The sequence below is a fragment of the Notamacropus eugenii genome, chromosome 7 (assembly GCF_028372415.1).
Source record: "Notamacropus eugenii isolate mMacEug1 chromosome 7, mMacEug1.pri_v2, whole genome shotgun sequence".
In the NCBI taxonomy this organism is placed as follows: domain Eukaryota; kingdom Metazoa; phylum Chordata; class Mammalia; order Diprotodontia; family Macropodidae; genus Notamacropus; species Notamacropus eugenii.
In genome coordinates, this window is record NC_092878.1 from 37,167,511 (window position 1) to 37,189,191 (window position 21,681).

General features: G+C 39.7%; 1 protein-coding gene across 5 annotated transcripts in view; it reads left to right on the plus strand.

Moving 5' to 3' along the window:
- ITPK1 (inositol-tetrakisphosphate 1-kinase) overlaps window positions 1-21,681 on the plus strand; it is a 416,475-nt gene that overhangs the window by 156,117 nt on the left and 238,677 nt on the right. The gene's annotated exons all lie outside the window — the stretch shown is intronic.

Sequence of the window (21,681 nt, forward strand, 5' to 3'; positions counted from 1 at the left end):
CTCCATCTTGGTATTCCCCCTTATTAATTTCTATCTTCATTACTTTCTTACAACTGTTCAGGGTTACCTGTTAAATTTGACAGATTTTTCTTCATCCTTGTCCTCCTTTGGTACTTTTGACATTGAATGCTTTCTCTCTGGATACTATGCCTTTCTTTGACTTCAGTGATACTTACCGCTCTCTCCTGGGTCTCTTCCTGCCTGTCTGATTACTTCTCACTGCCCTTTGCCTGAATTATCAATCTCCTGTCTCTTGTCTGTATGTCCTGAGTCCCCTTTTCTTTTTTCTGTGTATATTTTTGCATCCCCACTAGAATGAAAAATCTTTAATGCCGAGGTTTGTCTTTTTTTCCCTCCTTTTGTATTTCCTAGCACTTCATACAGTGTTTTGCACATTATTAGGGTTCAGCTATTATTTGTTGAATTGATTATAATTGAGACTAGAGGATCCAAGTTGGTTGCTTAGCGGGGGTTTAGGAAAGGTTTGGGGGAGGTGTTGGCATTTGAGTAGGTCTTTCATACTGGGTAGGAATTTGACTGATGAAGTGGGAGTAGGAGAACATTCCAGGCAGAGGAATTAGTAAAGCCACAGAGGTATGGTCAGGTGACTAACAACAATCTGATTTGGCTAAAGTATAAAATAACTGGGATGTGAGGTGGGGGTATTAGATACAGCTGGAGAAACTTAGGAGTGGTGCCAGACTGGGAATGCCAGGCAGAAGAAGAATGTTCATTAAGACCAGTGGTTTTCAAACCTTTTGGTCCCAAGGATCCTTCTATATTCTTAAAAAATTGTTGAGACCCCCAGAGAGCTTTTGTTTAAACCTGAGTATACTTTTATCTATTGAGATGTACTGTATTCAAAATTATTATGATTATTATTATTACAAAATGGTTACAGAAATAATTTTGACATTGTAAACTTCCTGACAAGTCCTCTTGGAACCTTGGGTTTTTCAGACTACACTGAGAGAGCTATTGTTTTCATCTGTTGTTACAAGAGATGGCTGAAGGTGGGAGGGATATATTTGCAAAGAAAGGTGATGTAAAAACAAGAGCTATCAATAAAATATGATTTTAAAAAAGCAAGAGAAATAGAAGAGCCAAAGAGAACCCCAGTGTTTGCAACATGGAAGCAGTGAATGTTTCTTCTGTTGAGGGAAGTAGGTTTGCTACTCTGTCCTTTCTTTTGAGGGGACAAGAATCACAGGTTCAGTTTTAGCCCTGTTGATTTAATGAAAAGCTTGGCCTCGATGGGTTGTGTCCTTTCAGTTAAGGCTGACAGCCTCTAATTTTGTTTTTTGTTCAGACTTGCATTTTCATTAGAATAGGGAACTCTCAGCATGAACGTTCCCTTCACCTATCCATTTCCTCAACTATGCTCCAACTTAATCCTAGAAAGTTTCCTGGGGCATTGAGAGTTTTAAGTGACTTGCCCAGAGTAACAGCCAGTCGATCTCAGGTGCTGTTAACGCTGAGGCTGACTGATTCTTTCTCTGTCCTCTCTGTGCCCTGTTGTCTTAAGTTTCCTTCCAACTCTAACTTGCTATGTTAAAAGAGCTCTTCTGTGTTCTTCCATCCTCTGGTCTTTGATTTTGCAAGAATCGCTAAGAGGTCACCTTAGTGGCTAATTGGCCTTTTTCTTGTTGGTTTTCTTTCTAACCTCTGGCTTCCTTTCCTTGAATATCTCTTGCTGTGTCTCTCATTTGTTGTCAGACAAAATCAAAACAGTAGAACAGCTCTTGAAGTTTCTGTCTTTGGGAAGTGCTGCCATTCAGCCCCTTGGGCAGTTGCCTTTTCTCCTAACCCCAAACCTCCTCATTCTGGATACATATCTTCTCACCTCCCCAAAGTTTTGGTTCCCATAGTAATATTACATTTATTCTATTGCCTCCTGCCTATTTCCCTCTTCTCTTGACAAAAATGTGATTTATATTTTTGGATACTGACTATAGATATCATGAAAACTCACATCCCAGAAAGCTGATATTTTTTAAAGAATTCTTTTTGGAATTTTGATGTTTTCAGAGAACCTTTTTCAGTTTGTGACTGTTAGAGATATGAAATAACTTTTTTTCCAAAGAAGAAAGGGTGGGGGTCAATTTACATTTGATTTTTTTTCAAGTGTGTACACCTTTGAAATTTGCATTCTTTTACTGATTTTCAGTTTTGCTCTTCTGTCTTTGATCACACACACACACACATACACAGACACACACACACACACAGACACACACAGACACACACACACACACACACCCCACACCATTTTTAAGGTGACTGACTTGCCCAAAGTCTAACAATGACATCTTGACTAGCAGACCTGGTATGCAACCATAAATCTTCTCATACCAAGATCATTATTCTTCCTACTGTGCCCAGGAGTGCCTGCATATTCTGGGTACTTTTCATTTTGCTCCTTTTTCCTTCCAGACCTTCATCTTACCAAGCACCTGCTGTGCCAGTAGCTAGCTATCTAGAAAAATGAGAACTTGGAAGGACCTTTAGCTTAAAAAGGCCTAGGTCTCCCACTGCATCCAGAGCTATCTCCAGTCAACCTAGTCTGTATCTTGCCACTAGACCCAGATAGCTCCATAGGAGAAAGTGAGACTGGTGACATTATACAATCCTCCCTCACTTAAATCCAATTCACTTGCAGGTCATGGCATTATCTTCCTGATGTTCCTCTTGGAGAACAACAGTCTGGAAAGGTCATATTCCCATATTCTAATGAAAGGGAGAAAAGGGAAAATATTCATCATAAATCTTTTCATTTTTTCTGGACCTAGTTTGATTCCTTTCCTGAGTCATGTGTGTTATGCTCTGACCAGAAATAATTCAGTAATTGACCATTTCTCCTATAAAGAAACCATGTACAATCCCACATTAATTTTAAAATACAGTTGGCCTACGTGACAGACATTTATTTAGTGTGGAGACATCGTGGTACAGTGGAAAGGTCATAGTATTTGTAATCCAAGTACGCAAGTTCAATTCCCAGCTGCTTTTCATTACTTTGGTGATCTTGGACAAATCATTTAATCTCTCAGCCTCAGTTTCCTCTTCTGCATAGTGATGGAGTTGGCCTAGATGTTGTCTTCTAGCTCTAGATCTGTGATCTTTGGATTCTTCCCAAGAGTGCTATTTTAGCTTCTGGGGGAGATACAGAGTTCTTATAAGACCACACTCTTTTGGAGCCCATAGTTAGTAAGAAACTTACTAAATAAGGAAAGATGCTAATCAAGTTAAGAAATAAAATGTTGTCCTCATGTACCACACATTGTTTAGCCGTTGCCCAGTCCATGAGCATCTACTTTGTTTCCCAATTTCTTGCTATCAGAAGTGCTGCTATAAATATTTTGGTATCTGTGTATGCTTTCTTCTTAGCAATGGTCTCCCAGTAATGGAATCTCTATGGTCGAAGTATGTGGACTTTTTAATCACTTTATTGGCATACTGAAGGAAATGAGTGATATTATAAAAATTACCAAAAGACTTAATAAAAATTTATCTTTAAAAATAATATGTTATTTTATAATACACCAGTGCTTTGAAGTCTGAGGGGAAGGTCATTTCCATTCTAGGATCAATCAAGGAAGGCTCTGTGGAAGAGATGTCATCATTGAGTTTGAGTCTTCAAGGGTGGCAGGAATTCTTTCAATGTATTTTGGGTGGGACACTTCTAGAGCATGCCATTTGCAGCACCTTTCTTGGCTAAGACCTCTGAGGGTCTAGATGAATGGGCATAATTCCTCACTGTGCTTTGGGGAGAAACTTGTGCCCCTTTGTAATGAGGGTCTCTTTTAGGATGTCCCTAAACTGGAGAGGAAACCGGTAAAAGAGAAGATTGACAGGAATTTTCTTTCAGAGCAAATTGGGTGGCCTTGCAGAGTGGTTAGAAATGAGTATAAGGAGAGCACCATACTGAAGATGAACTTGAGTTTCGTTTTGATGACAATATAGTGGATGAGAGAAAAAGATATAAGTGGAGAAAGGAAATGAACACCATCATGTAGACTGGGAGAGAGAGAAAAATAGAAACGTCAGGGGTCTGTTGATAGTATTTTGACTCCCTGTAAAAGCACAGGTGAGGGACTGAACACTTCAGCCCTATGTGCATGAATAGGCTCAGTACAGGGAGGTGACATCAGGTGTAAGTGACAGTGCTTCCTGGTTGTAGGAAGGGCCCTTCAATATACCTTCTTTCAATGTATTATAGCTTAGGGTGCAGAGAAGGTAGGTAGTGCTTGAAGGAGGGACACTTGCTGCTAAACTTTTGGATGACTCTTCCTTCCCCAACATTACAGTTAGACCCCCAGGTTATCCATGAGCCACATCTCTCCATCTGATTCTCCCATCTGGCATAGTAGAAAATAATACTAGATTTGGAATAAGAAGATGCGAGTTCAAATCCAGTAATATAACTGTTAGTGTTAAACATTGCCTCTCTTAATCCTGGTTTTCTCTGTAAAATATGCACAGTGACCTTCTGCTGGAATTGTGAGGCATCCTGTAAATGTGAGTTATTAATCTTTTTGGTCCTGACCTGTGAGTTCACCGGTGTGGTGAACTCCTGGAGAGGGAACTAGCTCTTGCAGAGAATATTATCAAACACACTAATTAAGCAACTAATTATGGCATAAAACGTTATTGATCTGTCTACCTGGTGTATTTACTTAACCATCCACCTCAGGAAAAAATCAGGTGTTTCTCCATTTGTAGGTATTGTCGTTCTTCTTCACTGCTAGAATACTTAACCTTCTGACCGGGTCTCTTTCCACCATGGCCTCTTGACCTCTTTCTTGGAGCTGGGCCATCCAGATTGGAGAGTGAGTACAGACTCGTCTGAGTGCCTGAGATCCTGTTTCTCATCCCACCTTGCCTACCTGGGTATCTTGTCATGTTTGTGTACATGATCGTTTCCTCCCTTAAATCAAATCATGATTACCTTTTCTGTTAGAAAGGCTGTGAGAATCAACTACCCTCATGATCCCTGTGACACTGCAGAGACCGAAGTTCCCTACGTAGTTTAAAAACAAAAAAGTAGAGTATAAACTCTTTGAGGGCAGGGACTGTTTTTTGTCTTAACATTTGTAACCCCAGTGTAGTATTTTACCCAGGGTAGGAATTTAATGAAGTGTCTTTTTACTTAATTCACTCTGTAGTTTACAAGTCTTAGGGAGTTGCCTGGCCAAGATTAAAGGAGTTTTGTGAGGTCACTTACCTAAGTCAGAAGTAGGCTTCCATCTGTACTTCCTGACTACCTATGATGCTTAATCTGTTAAGTCAAGCTTCTTGTCAGTATTGTTGTTATTATTATAAGGGAAAGTTTCCTGACTGTATTAATAGGTACTCCATCAGATTCTGACTAAACAGGATATTACTTAGAAAAAGTACTGTATTGACAGTTAGAAGACTAAGGTTTTAATCTTGGCTCTGCCTTTATCCACTGGGTGAATTTATGTATTACCTTCTCTCTATGGGCCTGTTTTTTAATTTGTATAATGAAAGGTTGGATTGGATAGGTTCATAAAACCTTTGACTATCTCCTCTTTCCCCCCACCCCTGTGTCTGTGACTTAAAAGTTTTTTCTTTATTAATTTTAATAAGCATGAATATTTCAATATATTTTTTGAAGTAGAGAATTATGTAAGAAGTTGGTTACATAGTTTTTAAAAATGTTAGTCACAGCTACTTTGCTTTTCTGTATTCTCTTCTGAATCTCCTACTCTCTTCTTTGTAAAATGTTTCATTGACTTTTAAAAAAAAATGTATTATTACTCTTTACAACCTTTCCTTACCCTTTTGCTGAAACAAGTAAGTATAGTTGTGCAAAATCTATGAACACATTGTATCTAAGATTTAATGTCTCACTATGAACCTCTAGTTTGTATCTCTGTGAAGTGGTAATACACTTCATTGTTAGTCTTCTGAAATTGTAATTGATCACTGCTTTGATCTGAGTTCTGAAATTTTTTTATGGTTCATTTCCTTTATTTTATATTGTGGTCGTTATGTAAATTGTCCTTGTTCTCACTTCTGCTATGCATCAATTCACACAACTCTTTTCTAGGGGTTTTTTTTTTTTTTTTTAGGGAATCCATCCTATTTGTCATTTCTTTTAATGAAATAATATTCCACTACATTCATATGCCACAGTTTCTGCTTTATCACTCTCAAATTGATTGCAGCCTACCTTCTAGTTCTTGACTTTAACAAATGTACTCCAGATGTGTTCATAACATGGTTGAGGATAGCAAAAAAATGGCCATTATTTTGTTCTGGAGACTGACCTTTAACCTATTTTACATGATCATCTTAGTGAATGGTGCCTAACTTTTTTGACTGCTGGGCCGCAGTGGCTAGCTTTTCCTTTGCTTGTGAGTTAGGCCAAGCAGAAAGGACTTTATTGAAACTTCTGCAAGGAAGTTTTATGTAAGACAAGACAAGAAATTGAAAATTATGTTAAGTTCCCTGGGATGAATTTCAAGGGAGGTAGCAGAGCCCTGGTTCTCCAAACACTACAAGAAAAGTGAAATAACAGTCCATGGGGGACGGGACTGAAGTGGAAGGAGCTGAGGTCATCTTTGGCTTACTCTAGATATCCTTCCCAGCCTTGAGATTTTTCTGGTAAGTTCTCTTAAAGTCAGAAGTTCAACAAATATTTATTAAGCTTTTACTAAATGCCAGGCAACGTATTAGGCAAGGATGAACATGAAATAGTCCTTGCTCTCAAAGAACTTACATTCTTTTGTAGAAAACAACATTTCTCCTCTCCTTTCCCCTCTGCCTCTGCCTCTTATTTTTACAGGGGCAGGGCAATTGAGGAGAATTGGGATTGGCTTCCTGTGCAGTAGGGGGTTCTTCATCTTTTTTTGTGCTGTGGTCTCTTAACAGTTTGGTAATTCCTATGGACCCCTTCTCAGAAGAGCATTTTCAAATTCATAAAATAAAATATGTACCATCCCAGGTGTTGGGGATACAAATATAAATATGTAAATATAAACGCAAAGGAAAGAAAGGAAGATAGGAAGGAGGTCCTTGAGGACCCTGCTCTCTTAGGGAGCTTATAATCTAATGGAGGAAGACAACCAGAAAAAGAGGTGATGAGGGGATGGGGGTTGGGGTGGAATGGTGGAGTGGAATGAAGAAGGAAGTTCAAAGGAAGATTGTGCTGGGTACCCTTCTTAAAAAGAGTCCATGGAGCCCATAGCTTTGTCTGATTGTCAGAACTGCCCCTAGATGGGCAGATGTGAGTACCACGACTGATTTAGTCTTGCAAGATAATGAGATTTCCCAAGAATGAGTTTCCTGAGGAAGGAAGACATAAGGGGCAGAGGATACTGATGAGATGTGAGTACCAAGGCTACTTCAGTCTAATATAATTATTTTTTATTTTTAAAAAAATGTTCCAAGATATCCAGTGTTATAAGAACCCATTGTATAAGAGGTGGCCCTTGAGTTGAGTTTCTAGGGAGGCCAGAAATTCCATGAAGGGCTAGTTCATTTCAGGTATAGTGCACAAGCTTGTGTGAATACATGCAAGGAGGAGGTAGGAGGTCATATATAGGGAACACCAAGGAGGTCATTTTGACAGGAACATAGAAACATAGAGTATGAAAAGTGTAGTAATGTGAAAAAAAAAACAACCCAACCCCAATTGTCCGATAAGGAGCAGGGAATTTTCTTGCTTTAGGACTAGAACTGTCCTATGAGAAAGAGATGCAAAACTTTCACAGATCCAGGAAATACTGTTAAATGTAAACTTTTGAAAGACATCTGAATGCCCTAAGCAATTCTTCATTGGTCCAACTCAAGTCACACATTTCCACCAAGAAAATTTTTCCTACTAGCCTAACATGTATTTTTTTCTTCTCAGAATTCTGTAGCACACAAATCTGAAACATATAATGTAGCTGCTGAGTCTTATAATAGCATTTTCTTTATGCACTTGGAAAAGAGATTTAAACTCGTTTTTTGACAGAATTTAGGAACTTTAAGAAGAAGCAAATTTTGGCTCAATCTATGCAGAGATCTCCTAACAATCTAGAACTGTCCCAAAGTGCTTTGGTTACCTTAAGATAGTGAGTTCCTTATCACTGAAGGTCTGTAAAGCAGAACACCTGTTAGAGATTGTAAAGGGAACTGTTATTCAGGTGATGCTTAGGTTAGATTTACCTCAGAGGTTCTTTATATTCCCCTAGTTTCTGTGAAGTAGGACCCAGCACATAGTAAATGTTCACTAAGTACTTACATAGTACTTCTACCACTCTATAGCTGTCCCTTGATCTGCCTCTCCCACGTCTCTATATCTGGCTGGCCATCTTTCTGTTTATGCATCCATCTGTGATTTTCAAAGAAACAATAGGGGCTATGGAAAAAGAGAACAGGAACATTTAAGTTTTGTTATTTTTGGGAATTTGTACTGTCTGAATTCCTGTTACCTGAGGTAGTGGATAAAATACTAGACTTGGAGTCAGAAAGAAGTGGGTTCAAACCTCATCTCAGACCCTGTCTAGCTGTGCCTCTGGGTGTAATTTCTTTGTTTCTCAGTTTTCCCATCTCTAAAACTAAGGGACTGGACTTGAATTTTATGGCCTTTTCTACCTTTTAATCTTTGATCCTGTGTTTTGAAAATGCTACTGACTCATGACTTGGATAGCCAGCCATGCCTGATTTTTTTTTATGCCTAGGAAATGAATAGTTTTTTAGGAAACTACATAGAAATGTTAAGAGCAGGGTCATGATGGGTGCTGCCATGAGAGCCACCTCCCAAGATTATTGGCCCAAGGCAGAGGACCGTAGTTCATTAATAAGAACTTTGAGCTGCTTTATCTAGAAGTAATAAAAAGATTGTTTGCCCTGGCAGCTCAGCCTGAACATGTTTTCTCCGAAGTCAGTATTCAAGGCCAGTGGGAGGAGAGGAAAGAAGAATGAGTTATGAAATGTTCCTGAAATGTCTTATTGCCTTGGGTGGTCATTGGTATAGTCAGTCAACTATCTGGCACTTAGCACAGTGCTTGGCACACATAGTGGGCACTTAATAAGTGCTTGATTTATTGAGCTAGCATTGGTTAAGGTTCTGTGTACTGGGTGTGTTACACTGAGAACAGTAGTGTTCTTGGGAGTACAAAGATGTGGGAATACAATCATTGCTGTGCTGATTACTACCCATACAACTTAGAGCACGTTATCTTCATCTCTCTTTTCCTTAGTTTTCTCATCTGTAAAAATGGGAATAATAAAATTGATCCATCAACCTACAGTGATAGGTGTCATAGAGAAAAATCTTTTTTGATAAGCTATATATCAACTAAGAAAATGGAAGTGATAATTGTTAAGCTAATAATAACTCTAATAATGGTCATGCAGGATTTAGAAGAATGCCTGCAGCCCTCAGTGGTGGCTTTTTTTCTGGAGATGTGCCCAGGTCCTAGAGGTTGCATGACACGTACAATATTGAAGGCCATCTCTTTGTGTTGGGCTGAAATGATTCTGGCTTGTAAATTCTGGCTTGATGATTCAGTTTTTATGCTTCCAAAGTTTATCCAGCAAAACCAAAGACCTCCTGCTGTTTCTGTATATTGAATGATGTCTCTTTACCTCCCTTCCTTAAGCTATGTTATCGGGAAATAGACCCATTCAGAGTTCATGGAGCTGACTCCTGGCTTGTTTTCAGGGTGCAGCAGTTCCCTGTGTTGTAAAGGCAGGAGTTGCCATGATAAAAAGCAATAAAAACGATGGTTCAAACATTTTAATAGCTTTTCATTGTTTGGTTATCCTGTATTACATAGTAATAGTATTATTTTCTTCTGGTGCCTCATCGTGGTGAGTGGTAATCTTTGTTATACCAGGAGATTACAAGCTTTTGGAAACCCTTCTGGCCAGGTTTCTAATACAGGCCCTGAAATCAGGTATTATTTTAAGTTTTAAAACTGTTATATTTTATTTCCAGTTCCCTGTTCTTTCCCTCTGACTCCTTCCCCTACCTGTCGAAAGCAAGGAAAGAAGGATGTGCTACAAATATTTATAGTCAAGAAAAACAAACTCCTCCATTATCTCTTTGTATATACATACGTACATGCAGACATCCATGCAAACATCCATACATGCACGCACACACTTCACTCTGTGCTTCGTGGCCATCACCTGCCCACCTGCCCACCTAGGGCGATCTTAGGAATCCTTAGTGGACAGCACGAATCCTTTGTAGCTGTGATTGTTTTCATTACATTATTCAGAGTTCCCAAGTCTTTCAAAATTTTTTGTCTTTATATATTGCATAAATGTTTTTATAATCAAGATTAGCTAATTGCATTAATATGTCTCAATATAGCTTTGTAGGTTACAGGTTTTATAGGTTATAGGTTACAGAGTGTTCTTTTCACAGAAGACTTCTGCCATAATATCTGAAATATATATGCATAGCACTTTGTTTTGCAAGGGTCTTTACCTCAGTTATCACATTTTAGCTCCATGACACCCTAGTGAAGCAAGTACTACAGTTAGCCAGTCAGCATTTATTAAGCACTTACTGTGTGCTAGACACTGTGCTGTTGGAACGTACAGCCCCCCCCCCCCCCCCCCAAAAAAAAACCCTTCTGAAACAATACATGCTGTTAGACAACTTACAGTTCTTTCTAAGAAAACTACCTGTGTGTATGGAAATTCAAAATAAAGCTCTAGTGATTGGACCAGTGATTCCATTATGAGTATGGTAATCCCCAAATGGGGAAAATGTCTCTTCCAAAAATGGTTAGCACCTTTTCTACAATTTGTAATCTAAGAGAGTTTCCAAGAATACTGAGAGAATACATCTATACAAAATAATTACAGTACAAGGTACAAAATAATTACAAGGAGGGAGGACACAACACTTGGGGGGATCAAGAAAGTGAGGAATTTATAGAAGTAGAGATGAGGAGGGAGTATATTCCAGGCATTTAGAGTAGCCTGTGTAAAGGTTTAAGAGATGAAAGATAGAATGCCGCTTGTAAGGAATAGAGGGGAGGGCCACTTTGACTGGATCAGGATTCAGGAAGAGAAGTCATATATTATGAGGCTGGAAAGCTAGGTTAGGACTGAGTTGTAAAGGTCCTTAAAAGCTAAATGGAGTTTATTTTAGAGGCAGTAAGGTTGCCCTGGAGTTCATTGAGAGAGCATAATAGAGTCATATCTTTGCCTTAGAAAAAATCAGTTTGATAACTATGGAAGATGGATTAGTCAAGAGAGAACTGAGACAGGAAGACTCATTAGGAGGCCACAGGTCAAGTGAGAGGTGATGAGGGCTTACATCAAGATCAAGGTGACTGTGTGAGTAGAGAGAAAATCACTTTGTAAACTTTCAAATGCCATATAAATAAATGTTAGTGTTACTGTCATTGTTGTTATGACTTCCAGCGATGCTTTAGTGTGTGAGATTGTCTGAAAGCACCTTGAAGCATTCCTTTCAGCCATAGCCATCCTTGGGCCCAGAATGCCCAGAAATGAGCTTAGTCTTTTTTCCTGCCTTCTTTCTTGTACTGATGCTTTGTTAACATTCTTGTTACTTCCCAATAATTAACCTTCATCCTGCTCCCCAAGATCTCCTCTTTATTAGTCACTTAGCATTTAGGAAGCACCTAAGATGTAGCGGGCATCTAATTAAGTTCTGGGGAAACAAAGACTGTCTCTGCTCTCAAGGAATTCTTTTAGCAAAGAGAATAGTCAAGGAAAACAAAAGAATGTACCAGCCCTGCTGGATACCATGTTCTACATCTGTAATCCCCCGTGGGCAAGAGGGCAAGTATGTTTAATGGTCAATTTGGGGGAGTCAAGAAGGGTTCATTGTATTCATCTGAATTCCCTTTAGTCCTTTGTTGTCATATGCTGTATGATATAGTGGAGAAAGCAGTGACTTTGGAGCTAGAGGCCTTGGGTTTGCATCTTGCTCCTGTCTCTTAGTACTTGTACTGTTTTGGGTAATTCATTTAGTCTCCTTTGGCCTTTCTGATTTGTTAAATCAAAGAGAGTTCGTCTAAAAGGAGCTGTGATCCTAAATGGCTTACGCGCCTTAGTTCCATGTGAATCCTGAATGTTTTAAGGCCTTAGATGGTCTGTCTGCATTTTTCTTTTTAAGTTTGGATGGGAAAAAGGAAGATTGAGGGCTATTGAATTTAGAGTCAGGAGACCTGGATTTAAATCTCATCTCATTTCAAGCTAAATGATCTTGGGAAGTCCATTCACCGCTTTTGAGTGTCAGTATCTTTATTTATAGAGTGAAGTTGTTAATCTAGGTGATCTCTAAGGTACTTTCTCAATATAAATTCCTATGTGGATAACAATGAATTGTCATTCAATTTCATGACGGTTGACAACCATGTTTATCATGCATCTCTAAAGATGTAATGGGAATATGACTGCTCAGGATGGAAGGGGGTGAGGGAAAGAAGGAAGTTCTCAGATATACAGTTAACTTCAAAATAGGCCTGTGCTCATAATTTATTCTTTCGAGAGTGAAAGAAACTGTATGTTTCCAAGAACAAGAGGCCTTCATCCAGATATGGGAGGTCTAAACCCTTCTGGCTCTGAATACAGCTTCCTCTCATTGTTGTGTAGCCACATGTAAGCTGTATAATTAGAGTGAGTGCTACTCAGCCCGGGACTCTTTGCACCAGACGTGGAAGAAATATAGAAACACCACAGGCATACATTCTCCTTCCCACCCCCACCTCTGGTAATTTTACATGGACTAGCAAAATGAACTTGTTAAAAAAAGAGAATTGTTAAACAATCACCCTTGTGGATTGTAGAAGGAAAATAGTAGCTGTAGTAGACACATTATTGCCCTGTTTCTAACTGTATGTGAAATAAAATACATCATCATCTGGGTTAACTGTTCCAGTTTCTATAATAATAATATGGAAAGAAATAAGCATTATTAAGCGCCTGCTGTGTACAGTGTCATGTGCTAAGCACTGGACAGATCTTATCTCAATTGATCCTCACAACAACCCTTAGGAACTATATGCTATTATTATTAACCTCTTTTTACATTTGAAGAAACTGAGTCATACAAAAGTTAAGTGAGTTGTCCTGGATTACATAGCTAATGTCTGAGGCTGAATTTGAACTTAGATCTTCCTAACTCCCCTGTTCCACCGTTGCACTTGAGAGTTTTCAAAGCACGTTCTTTACAACACTGTGGTGAAATGGGTAAGTATTAATCTTCTCATTTGACAACTGAGGAAACAGGCTCATATAGTGAAGTTATAACTAGAATGTTCTTCTCAGTTTCCATTAACCTCTATTGCTGATGTTCTTCAGGGTTAGAGCTAAGTTTTCCAACCCCACCTTTCCTTGCTTCAGGTCCAGTTTTCTTTCTGTCAAACTATTCCACCCTTCTAAGCATTGTAAAATACTGCCTATAGGTTTACACGATTCCTCCCCTTCTTTACCTGGGCTCACCCTCTTATGGCAGAGGTGTGCATGTGCAGTGAAGTGGAATATTGGGGTTGACAGGAGTGAAGAAAGTACAAAGGGGTGAGTGTAAAGATGAATTGTAAACCTCTGAACCATCAAGAGTTGTCACAGATCTAAAATACAACTGTTTGGAGAAATTTGAATGGGAGGGGAAATGCTTCCTCAGAAAAGGTTTGTGAAGGAGGGGGAGATGTAAGCTGGGACTTGAAAGAGGGGTAGAATTCAGAAAGGTGGAAAGGGACGGGGAGGACATTTCAGATGTGGGTAACGCAAAGTGTGGGACTGGTAAGCTGTAAGGTGTTTTTGTGGGACCGTGGCTAAATTTGTTTGGCTAGAATGCACACTAATCTGTATGTAAAAGCATAAGATTTCATAAGATTTTGATCTAGCAGAAGCCCTAGAGATCATCTTTTTACAATATCATCATTTTATAAAAGTGAATAATGAAGGTCAGTGATGGGGAGTGCTTTGCCAAAGTTCAAGCAGTTAAGTAATTAGCAGAATCTCAAATCTAGGCTCCAAGACTCCAATCTAGAGTCCAAGTTTTATAGGAAATCCTTTTATTAAAGGGATTTGTTCTGTGAAGTTTGAATTCAGTCAAAGGGCCGCACTTGAGGACCTAGAGGCCATATGTGACCTCGAAGTTGCAGGTTTCCTACCTGGCCTAGTTTCCAATCTAGCCCACAGGTGGTGCAGTGGATAGAGCCCTGACCTGGAACGAAGAAGATCTGAGTTTAAATGTAGACTCATACACTTACTCTGTGACCCTGGGCATGTCATTTAAACTCTGTCTGCCTCCATTTCCTCATCTGCAAAATGGAGGTCATATTGTTACCTACCTCTCAGGGTGACTATGAGGATGAAATAATACTGATATTTGTAAAGCACTTTGTACAGTGACTGGCACATAATAGGGGCTTAATAAATGCTTATTTCCTTGTTCCTTATATTCAATAGGAAATGAGCCTGGAAAAGTAGAATGGGAGAAAATTAAGAGGGGATTGATGAGCGGAAACAATGAGCCTTTTAACATAGTGAAAAGTTAGCTGGTTTTGGTCTTGGATGCAAATTCCAGAGGAGCTACTTACTTTATGACCTTGGGGTCACGCATAACTTTCTTGGGCCTCTTCTTTTAAATGAGAGTTAAAACTAAATGACCTCTAGCTTCCTTTCCAGTCCTAAATCTATAATCTTATTCAGAATGTTTCCTGCTGATGGCAACCCAATGGGTTGTTGTGTTTGTCAATCAGCTATCATTCAGTTAATAACAGAAGCAAGTCACTAAGTGGCCTTGGCATGCTATTGTAGAATACTGCTCTCTACGAATAGTTGAGGAGAACATTCTAGTTATAACTTCTGTTGCTGGAGTCTTTGAAGGATATGCCTTCAAAGTAGCCTCCTTTTTCCTTCATGAGCATACATTTTCTAGTGTTGCAGTTGTAGTAAGGGTATACTTATTAGTGACTAAATCAGCCACTGACTTGTACCATACTTGTGCATACTTGTAAAGTCATATGCAAAGATTTCAATGAGGCATATGGAACATGCAGAGTTTTGTATGTATGCTGAGATTTACAAGGTAAAGGGACCATTGCTCATACAATAGCTGACTGAAATTTTTCAGGTTATATGACAAGAGGAGGGTATCCCCCAGGAGTTCAAGGATGCTTCCATTGTCCATCTCTATAAGGGTGAAGGGAATAGATTGTCCTGTGACAATCACAGGGGGATCTCTCTCTTAGTCATTGCTGGCAAAATTCTTGCTAGAGTCCTCCTTAATAGGCTGATCCTTCACCTGGAAGATGATCACCTACCTGAGAGCCAATCTGGCTTCAGAAAGGGCCGAGGAACAGTCGATGTGGTGTTTGCTGCCCAACAACTCCAGGAGAAATGCCAGGAGCAGAACAGAAGTCTATACACAATGTCTGTGGACCTGACAAAGGCCTTTGACACTGTTAGTCGTGAAGGCTTATGGAAAATTATGTCAAAATTTGGTTGCCTGGAGAAGTTCATCAATATTGTACGTCAGTTTCATGATGGCATGTTTGTCTGGGTTCTGGATAACGGACAAAGCTCTCATGCCTTCCCAGTCACCAGTGGAGTGAAACCGGGCTGTGTGTTTGCTCCCATGCTTTTTAGTATTATATATTCAGCCATGTTGACAAATGCTTTCAATGAGGATGAACGTGGCATCAAGGTCAACTACCATATTGATAGTGAGTTCTTCAAATTGAAAAGGATACAAGTCAAGACCAAAGTGGAGGGAGTGTTGGTGCATGATTTTCTGTTTGCAGATGATTGTGCACTCCATTTAGCCTCTAAAGCTGAGATGCAACAAAATCTAGATCAGTTCTCTGCTGCCTGTGCTAATTTTGGCCTAATAATTAACACCAAAAAAACCACAGGTGCTCCATCAGCCACCACCACACCATCCATACGTGGAAGCATCAGTTACAACAAGAGAAGCTTTGAATGCTGTGAATAAGTTCACTTACCTTGGTAGTGTACTTTCCAGGGATGTACACATTGACAATGAGGTTCATGCACGCATTACCAGAGCTAGCTTAGTGTTTGGGAGGCTCTGAAGAAAGGTTTGGGAGAGAAGAGGTATTAGACTGACTACCAAACTGAAGGTCTACAGAGCCGTTATGCTGACCTCATTGTTACATGCTTGTGAAACGTGGACAGTCTACCAGTGCCATGCCAGGAAACTGAATTGCTTCCATTTGAAGTGTCTTAGGAAGATTCTAAGGATCACCTGGCATGATAAGGTACCAGACACTGAAGTCCTTGCTCGAGCTGAACTGCCAAGTATTCAAACTATGCTTCAGAGAGCGCAATTCTAATGGGCTGGCCATGTTGTTCGAATGCAAAGTGTATGCTTGCCAAAAAGACTATTTTATGGAGAACTTGCATGGGGCAGGCAATCACATGGTGGCCAGAAGAAATGATACAAGGACACTCTCAAGGTCTCTGTTAAGAACTTTGGATTTGACTGCGCAGCATGGGAGACACTGGCACAGGACCGCTCAGCATGGCATGCCCACATAAGTATAGGTGCTGTGCTCTTTGAGCAGAGCATAATTGAGGCAGCACAAAGTAAATGCAGGAACGCGCAAATTTGGGATATTCACCCCAATTATTCATATGGACTATCTGTGCCCAAACTGTGGTAGAGCATTCCGAGCTCGTATTGGTCTGAGCAGCCAGAGTTTGACACACTGAAATTTCACTTTACAATGGTGATGTCATTTTGGTCCTCTTTGAAGACAAAGGACCAAAACCAACCAACCATGGGTATGGTTGTGGTGGTGGAGGCAGATCACATGCTGAGAACACAATATACTCATTGTGGTTGACCTAGTGAAACCCTGAGGGTAACAGTGAATTACTCTTTTTGCACTATAGTTTCAAGTACCAGTTAGTACCATTAACCTCTATTGTCAGCACCAATGACTCAATGACTATACCATTATTATTAGGTTTTCCCCTGTGAATAGGAAGTAGAGATCTCAGCATACCCAATTAGTCTATGGCCCATTCATAAGTGTGAGAAAGCTCTATTTTATATGTCTTTGGAAGGGGCCCTTGGGCCATCAAAATAAGTAGGAAGGATAGTTACATTGTCCTGTGTTAGTATGTTTCCATAGCACATCAATTGTGCCATGAACATATAGGACCATTGAACATAAAGTGTTAGAACACAGAGTGTTGGAGCTGTGGGAAGAGACCTTACAGGCTGTCTTGTCCAAGTCTCATTTTATAAATAAAGGAACTGAAGCCCAGAGAAGTTAATGAATATATATATTTACAGACAATAAAATATAAAATGCTTGACTCGTGTTCAGTAATCATCTTTCATTTTCAAAAGTGCTTTATACTTTACCAGAGCACTTTTACATGTTTAATTTCATTAGCTCTTTTTAGCATTGACAGGTAGGTAGGGTGAAGTTACTGTACTTATAGTCAGAGCAATAAAGCGTCTTGCCCAATGTCAAAGAGCTTCCTAGTGACAGAGGAAGGAGCAGATATTTTCTGATTCAGCACTTTTCTCCCCTACATATGGACAGGCATGAACTCATCATTGTATAGTGAGAAGAAAACTTTTGTTCAGAACATATACCTAATGTTAGACTCAGTGTCATGGTATGGTTGTTGGTGAGTGAGATGATGAATGAATAGGGACTGGATCTGGTACTTCATAGGTGGAGGGAATTCCCAGGGAAGGAGATTCCCTCACTGCTAGTGTAGTTGGGCACCTTTTTACATTTTGTAGTTTTAGAAAGCTGCCTGCAGCACTGAGAGGCTGAGGGACTTTTGAATAGCTGGGATGGGTCTTCTTGGCCTTTAATCCAACCGTCTATCCATACAGGTTAAGTAATATGTCTAAGGTTGTACAACAAATTGGTAGCAGAGCTAGGAAGAGAGCTTGGGTTTCCCAGACAGGTGTTATTTCTGTTGCATTGTGTAGTTTCATTTAACCTATTACTACTGCAAAACTTGTGCCTTCTCCCAGAAGGAAAAAAAAAAGCAACCCACTAACTCATTTAAAAAAAAAAAGTTAATTTTCTTCTGAAGCCTTGTAGTAGTACTTGAGTTTTGTACCGCAGCGTATGTAGCATTTGGTTAATAATTCATTGTGGGGTTCATATCCCTAACATGATCATTAGCTATACTGTAGCAGCATTAGAGTAATAGTCATTGGACTAGGAGTTGTGGTGCTTGAATCCTGTCTTTGCAACTTAATAAATGTGAGACCTTAGAACAAGTCACTTCCCCTTCAGTCTGTTTCCTTATCTGAAAAACGTAGAGGTTGGACTAGAGGCTGAAAAAGGTGCCTTTCAGCTCAGACATTCTGTACTCAATGGTACTGGTCAGTCAGTCAGCCAGTAAGCATTTTAAAAACACCTGACATGTGTCAAGTATTTCCTGACGCACTAGGGATACAAAGAAGCTTAAAGAGCTCTTCAGGAGCTCACGTAAGTAATGAGGGAGACAGCATAAAAAACAACTGTGTATGAACAAGATGTGGTGCATTGTGGACAATTGGGAGAAGATACTGGCATGTTCAGATCTAATATTATATGCTCTATTTAAGAATCTTCCTGTTTCAGCATTCTTTATTTTAGGTTCATACATTCTTTTCAATTTTAACATTCAATATTTTATCTTTCTTGACACCAGTACATCACATTTATTTCTCCCAGTTTACTGTAAACTCAAAATCAGATTTCCTTTCATTCAGTACTTAATAGAAAACTTAATAATTTCACTATTGGATATTGCAGCCCATTTGTGCCTTCCCATCTGGTGTAATATTTCATGTTCTTCCATAGGTCCTCTATAGAGGATTTATCCAACTTGGCAAAATCTATTCCTAGAACCAACTTGGGCTCAGATAGGTGAGCTTTTTGCCTTCTTTCCCAGAAGTAAGCCTCCACCTGATTTCCTAGCTACCAGTTTCAAATCATACTGCCTCCATTCTAGCCATTCAGGAGGGAAGAATCCCTCCTTCCACCTCCCTTTTATGTGTTGTCTTTTCCCCTATTAGAAATTAAGCTTCTTGAGGCAGAGACTACTTGCTTGTTTTCATATCCCCAGTTCTTTCTTCCTCTTTCTCCTTCCCTTCTTCCTCTTCCTACCCCCTCCATTTAAAATAAACTGAGGAATAAATTCCTACTCTTATTTTCAAAAGCCCTCTCTTGTAAAACTGTGACTTAGCTCATTAGATGGAGTTAAGGACACAGGGATTAGTAAAGGTAGATCTGCTGAAGATAATTTGGCAAACAGGTTGATTGCCTATCACCACTTATTAGGCTTATCAAGGCCCAAAGACTGACCACCTTTCCAGTTTTCTGCCCTTTTTCCTACTTGAAAGAAGAGAGACACAATGAGACATGTCTCTTCATTCTTCCTTAGTGTACTTATTTTATAGAGAGCCTTAGCTCATGCCATTCTCACTGCCTGGAATCCCCTCTCCCAACTTCTTCATTTGTCTCAGTCTTGTCCTTCCTTTAAGGTCCAGCTCAAGCCTTATTTTACTGCCCCAGCCTTTGGTGATTGCTGTGCCCCAGGTCACTGAATCATAAAATTTCTAATCAGTAAAGAATCTTAACAATTCTGTAGTTCAGTGGTGTCCAACTCAAATAGAAATAGATCTCCACAGACCACAGGTTGATGATCTAGTCCCAGTATTCATAGAAGGAAACAAACTTAGAGCTTTTGACCGGCCTCCCCATGATCACATTGCTAGGAAGTAGCAGAGGTCTGACTCAGTCCTAAGTCTTGATTCCAGGTCACTTTTTTTTTTTTAACCACACCCACATCTGTCCTTTGCAAAGAGAAATGACTGCTTTCCTTACCCAAACTGTTTATTTATCAATTAGCAGTACATCCTTTTGTTGTTATTATCCTGTTTTATACATCCCCTGTCTCTACAGCTAGATTGCTTCTGGAGTAGAGTGAGTCCAGCCTCCTTATTTTACACATGAGGAATCTGAGACCCAGGGAGGTTGAGTCATGCAGGTAGTAAGCAGAGATCTGCATTTGCCACCTGCCACAGTTGTTGAATTGTTGGGTAATTCAAAAAATCATCAGTGGAGATACTTTTAAAAAGGTAATTTAACCATTTTTGACCTTGATGGACAAAAAAACCAATATGAGGAATTTTCTTCACTTTTGTAGGGCAGCTGATCACTGATTACTACCAGTAAGATCACCTCATTTATATATCCCTGACAACATGGTTTAAGGTTTACAAAGCAATTTCCTGTCAACAACTCTGTGAAAGGGAGTAGTACAAATATTGTCGCATTTTTGCAGAGGTAAAAACACTTGTCCCCGGGTCCATAGCCTGTAAATATTGAAATTTGAATTTGGTCTTTATGATTCTAAGCCCAGCTCTCTTTCTCCTATAGCCCAGTGAAAACTGTACAAAAGTTCCCTCAGCTGGGACATGACATAACTGGGACTGAAACTCAGATCCTCTGGGTCAAAAAAACAGGCATTTTTCTATTGTACCACAGCTGGGTGAAAGATGACAGCCAGTTTTACATTTCAATAGGTCTAGAGTCTAAGTCATGTGGGTCCCAGGTTCTTCTGAATCTTGAGAAGGGATAAAGACCAAATAGCCTTCTGGCAACCTTTCTGTATCTGAAATCTAGATAGAGCCTGCCTTCCTCCCTGAGATCATTTGATATCACTTGGAGCAAATATTTTCTAGATGTGGTGGCAGAGATAGTGTGTGTTGCTCTGTATTGATGGGCCTCAGATTTGAAAGCTTCTCTCCTCACATGGAGATCCAGTCACCTTTGGTTGTCGTCGGTCTCTGGTATCCTGTACAGGATTAAGCCCGTGTGTGCTGGCTGTGAGAGGATTGAGATGTACTGTGGGAGGAAACAAGTTTCAGTGCCAGAATTCAGGTTGTTTTTTTTGAACGTGACACTTGTTGTGTTTGCCTTCAGGATACCTCATGAATTACTTTTCCATTTAGAAGGATGCCTGAGATATTTACCTTGTCCTTGTGGAGAAAGGATTTGCTAATAACAATGATGATGGTGCTAATTTCATTTCTCTAGTGATTTAAATTTTAACAAGCACTTTTCCTCATGGTGTAAGAGAATTTGTATTTCCATTTTATAAATGAGGAAAAAAGTTTGGAAAGTGACTAAGTTAAAAAAAAAATTAAGTCATTTATTAGTTGTGTCCAATTGTCTGTAACCTCTTTGGGGTTTTCTTGGCAGATATTGGAGTGATTTACCGTTTCTTTCTCCAGCTCATTTCACAGGTAAGGAACTGAGGAAAACAAGTGACTTGCCCAGGGTCACACAGCTAGCAAGTATCTGAGACTGGGTTTGGACTCAGGGAGATGGGTCTTCCTGCCTTCAGGCCCAGTGCTCTGTCCACTTCACCGCTATTTCAGAACCATGGGTTTAGGCAGAAGAGTATGTGGTCTTCAAATGAAGAAAGGCTTTTCTTGCCCTTCTGTCCCACATTTTTTGGGCGGTGAGGGAAACCTTTTTTTTTTTCAGCCAGGCCTGTATCTGTGACCAGATTACTCATTTCTAAAAGACTAATTTTCTCCTTTCATCGTTCCAGACTTTTGTGTCCATGAATCTTTAGATCCAGTTATGTGATTTTTGTCAGAATGCTTTTAAAAGGGGGCACCCTTCTCTGGCTTTCTTTATCGCGACTAAATTCCCACCTTCACTCCTAACTCCA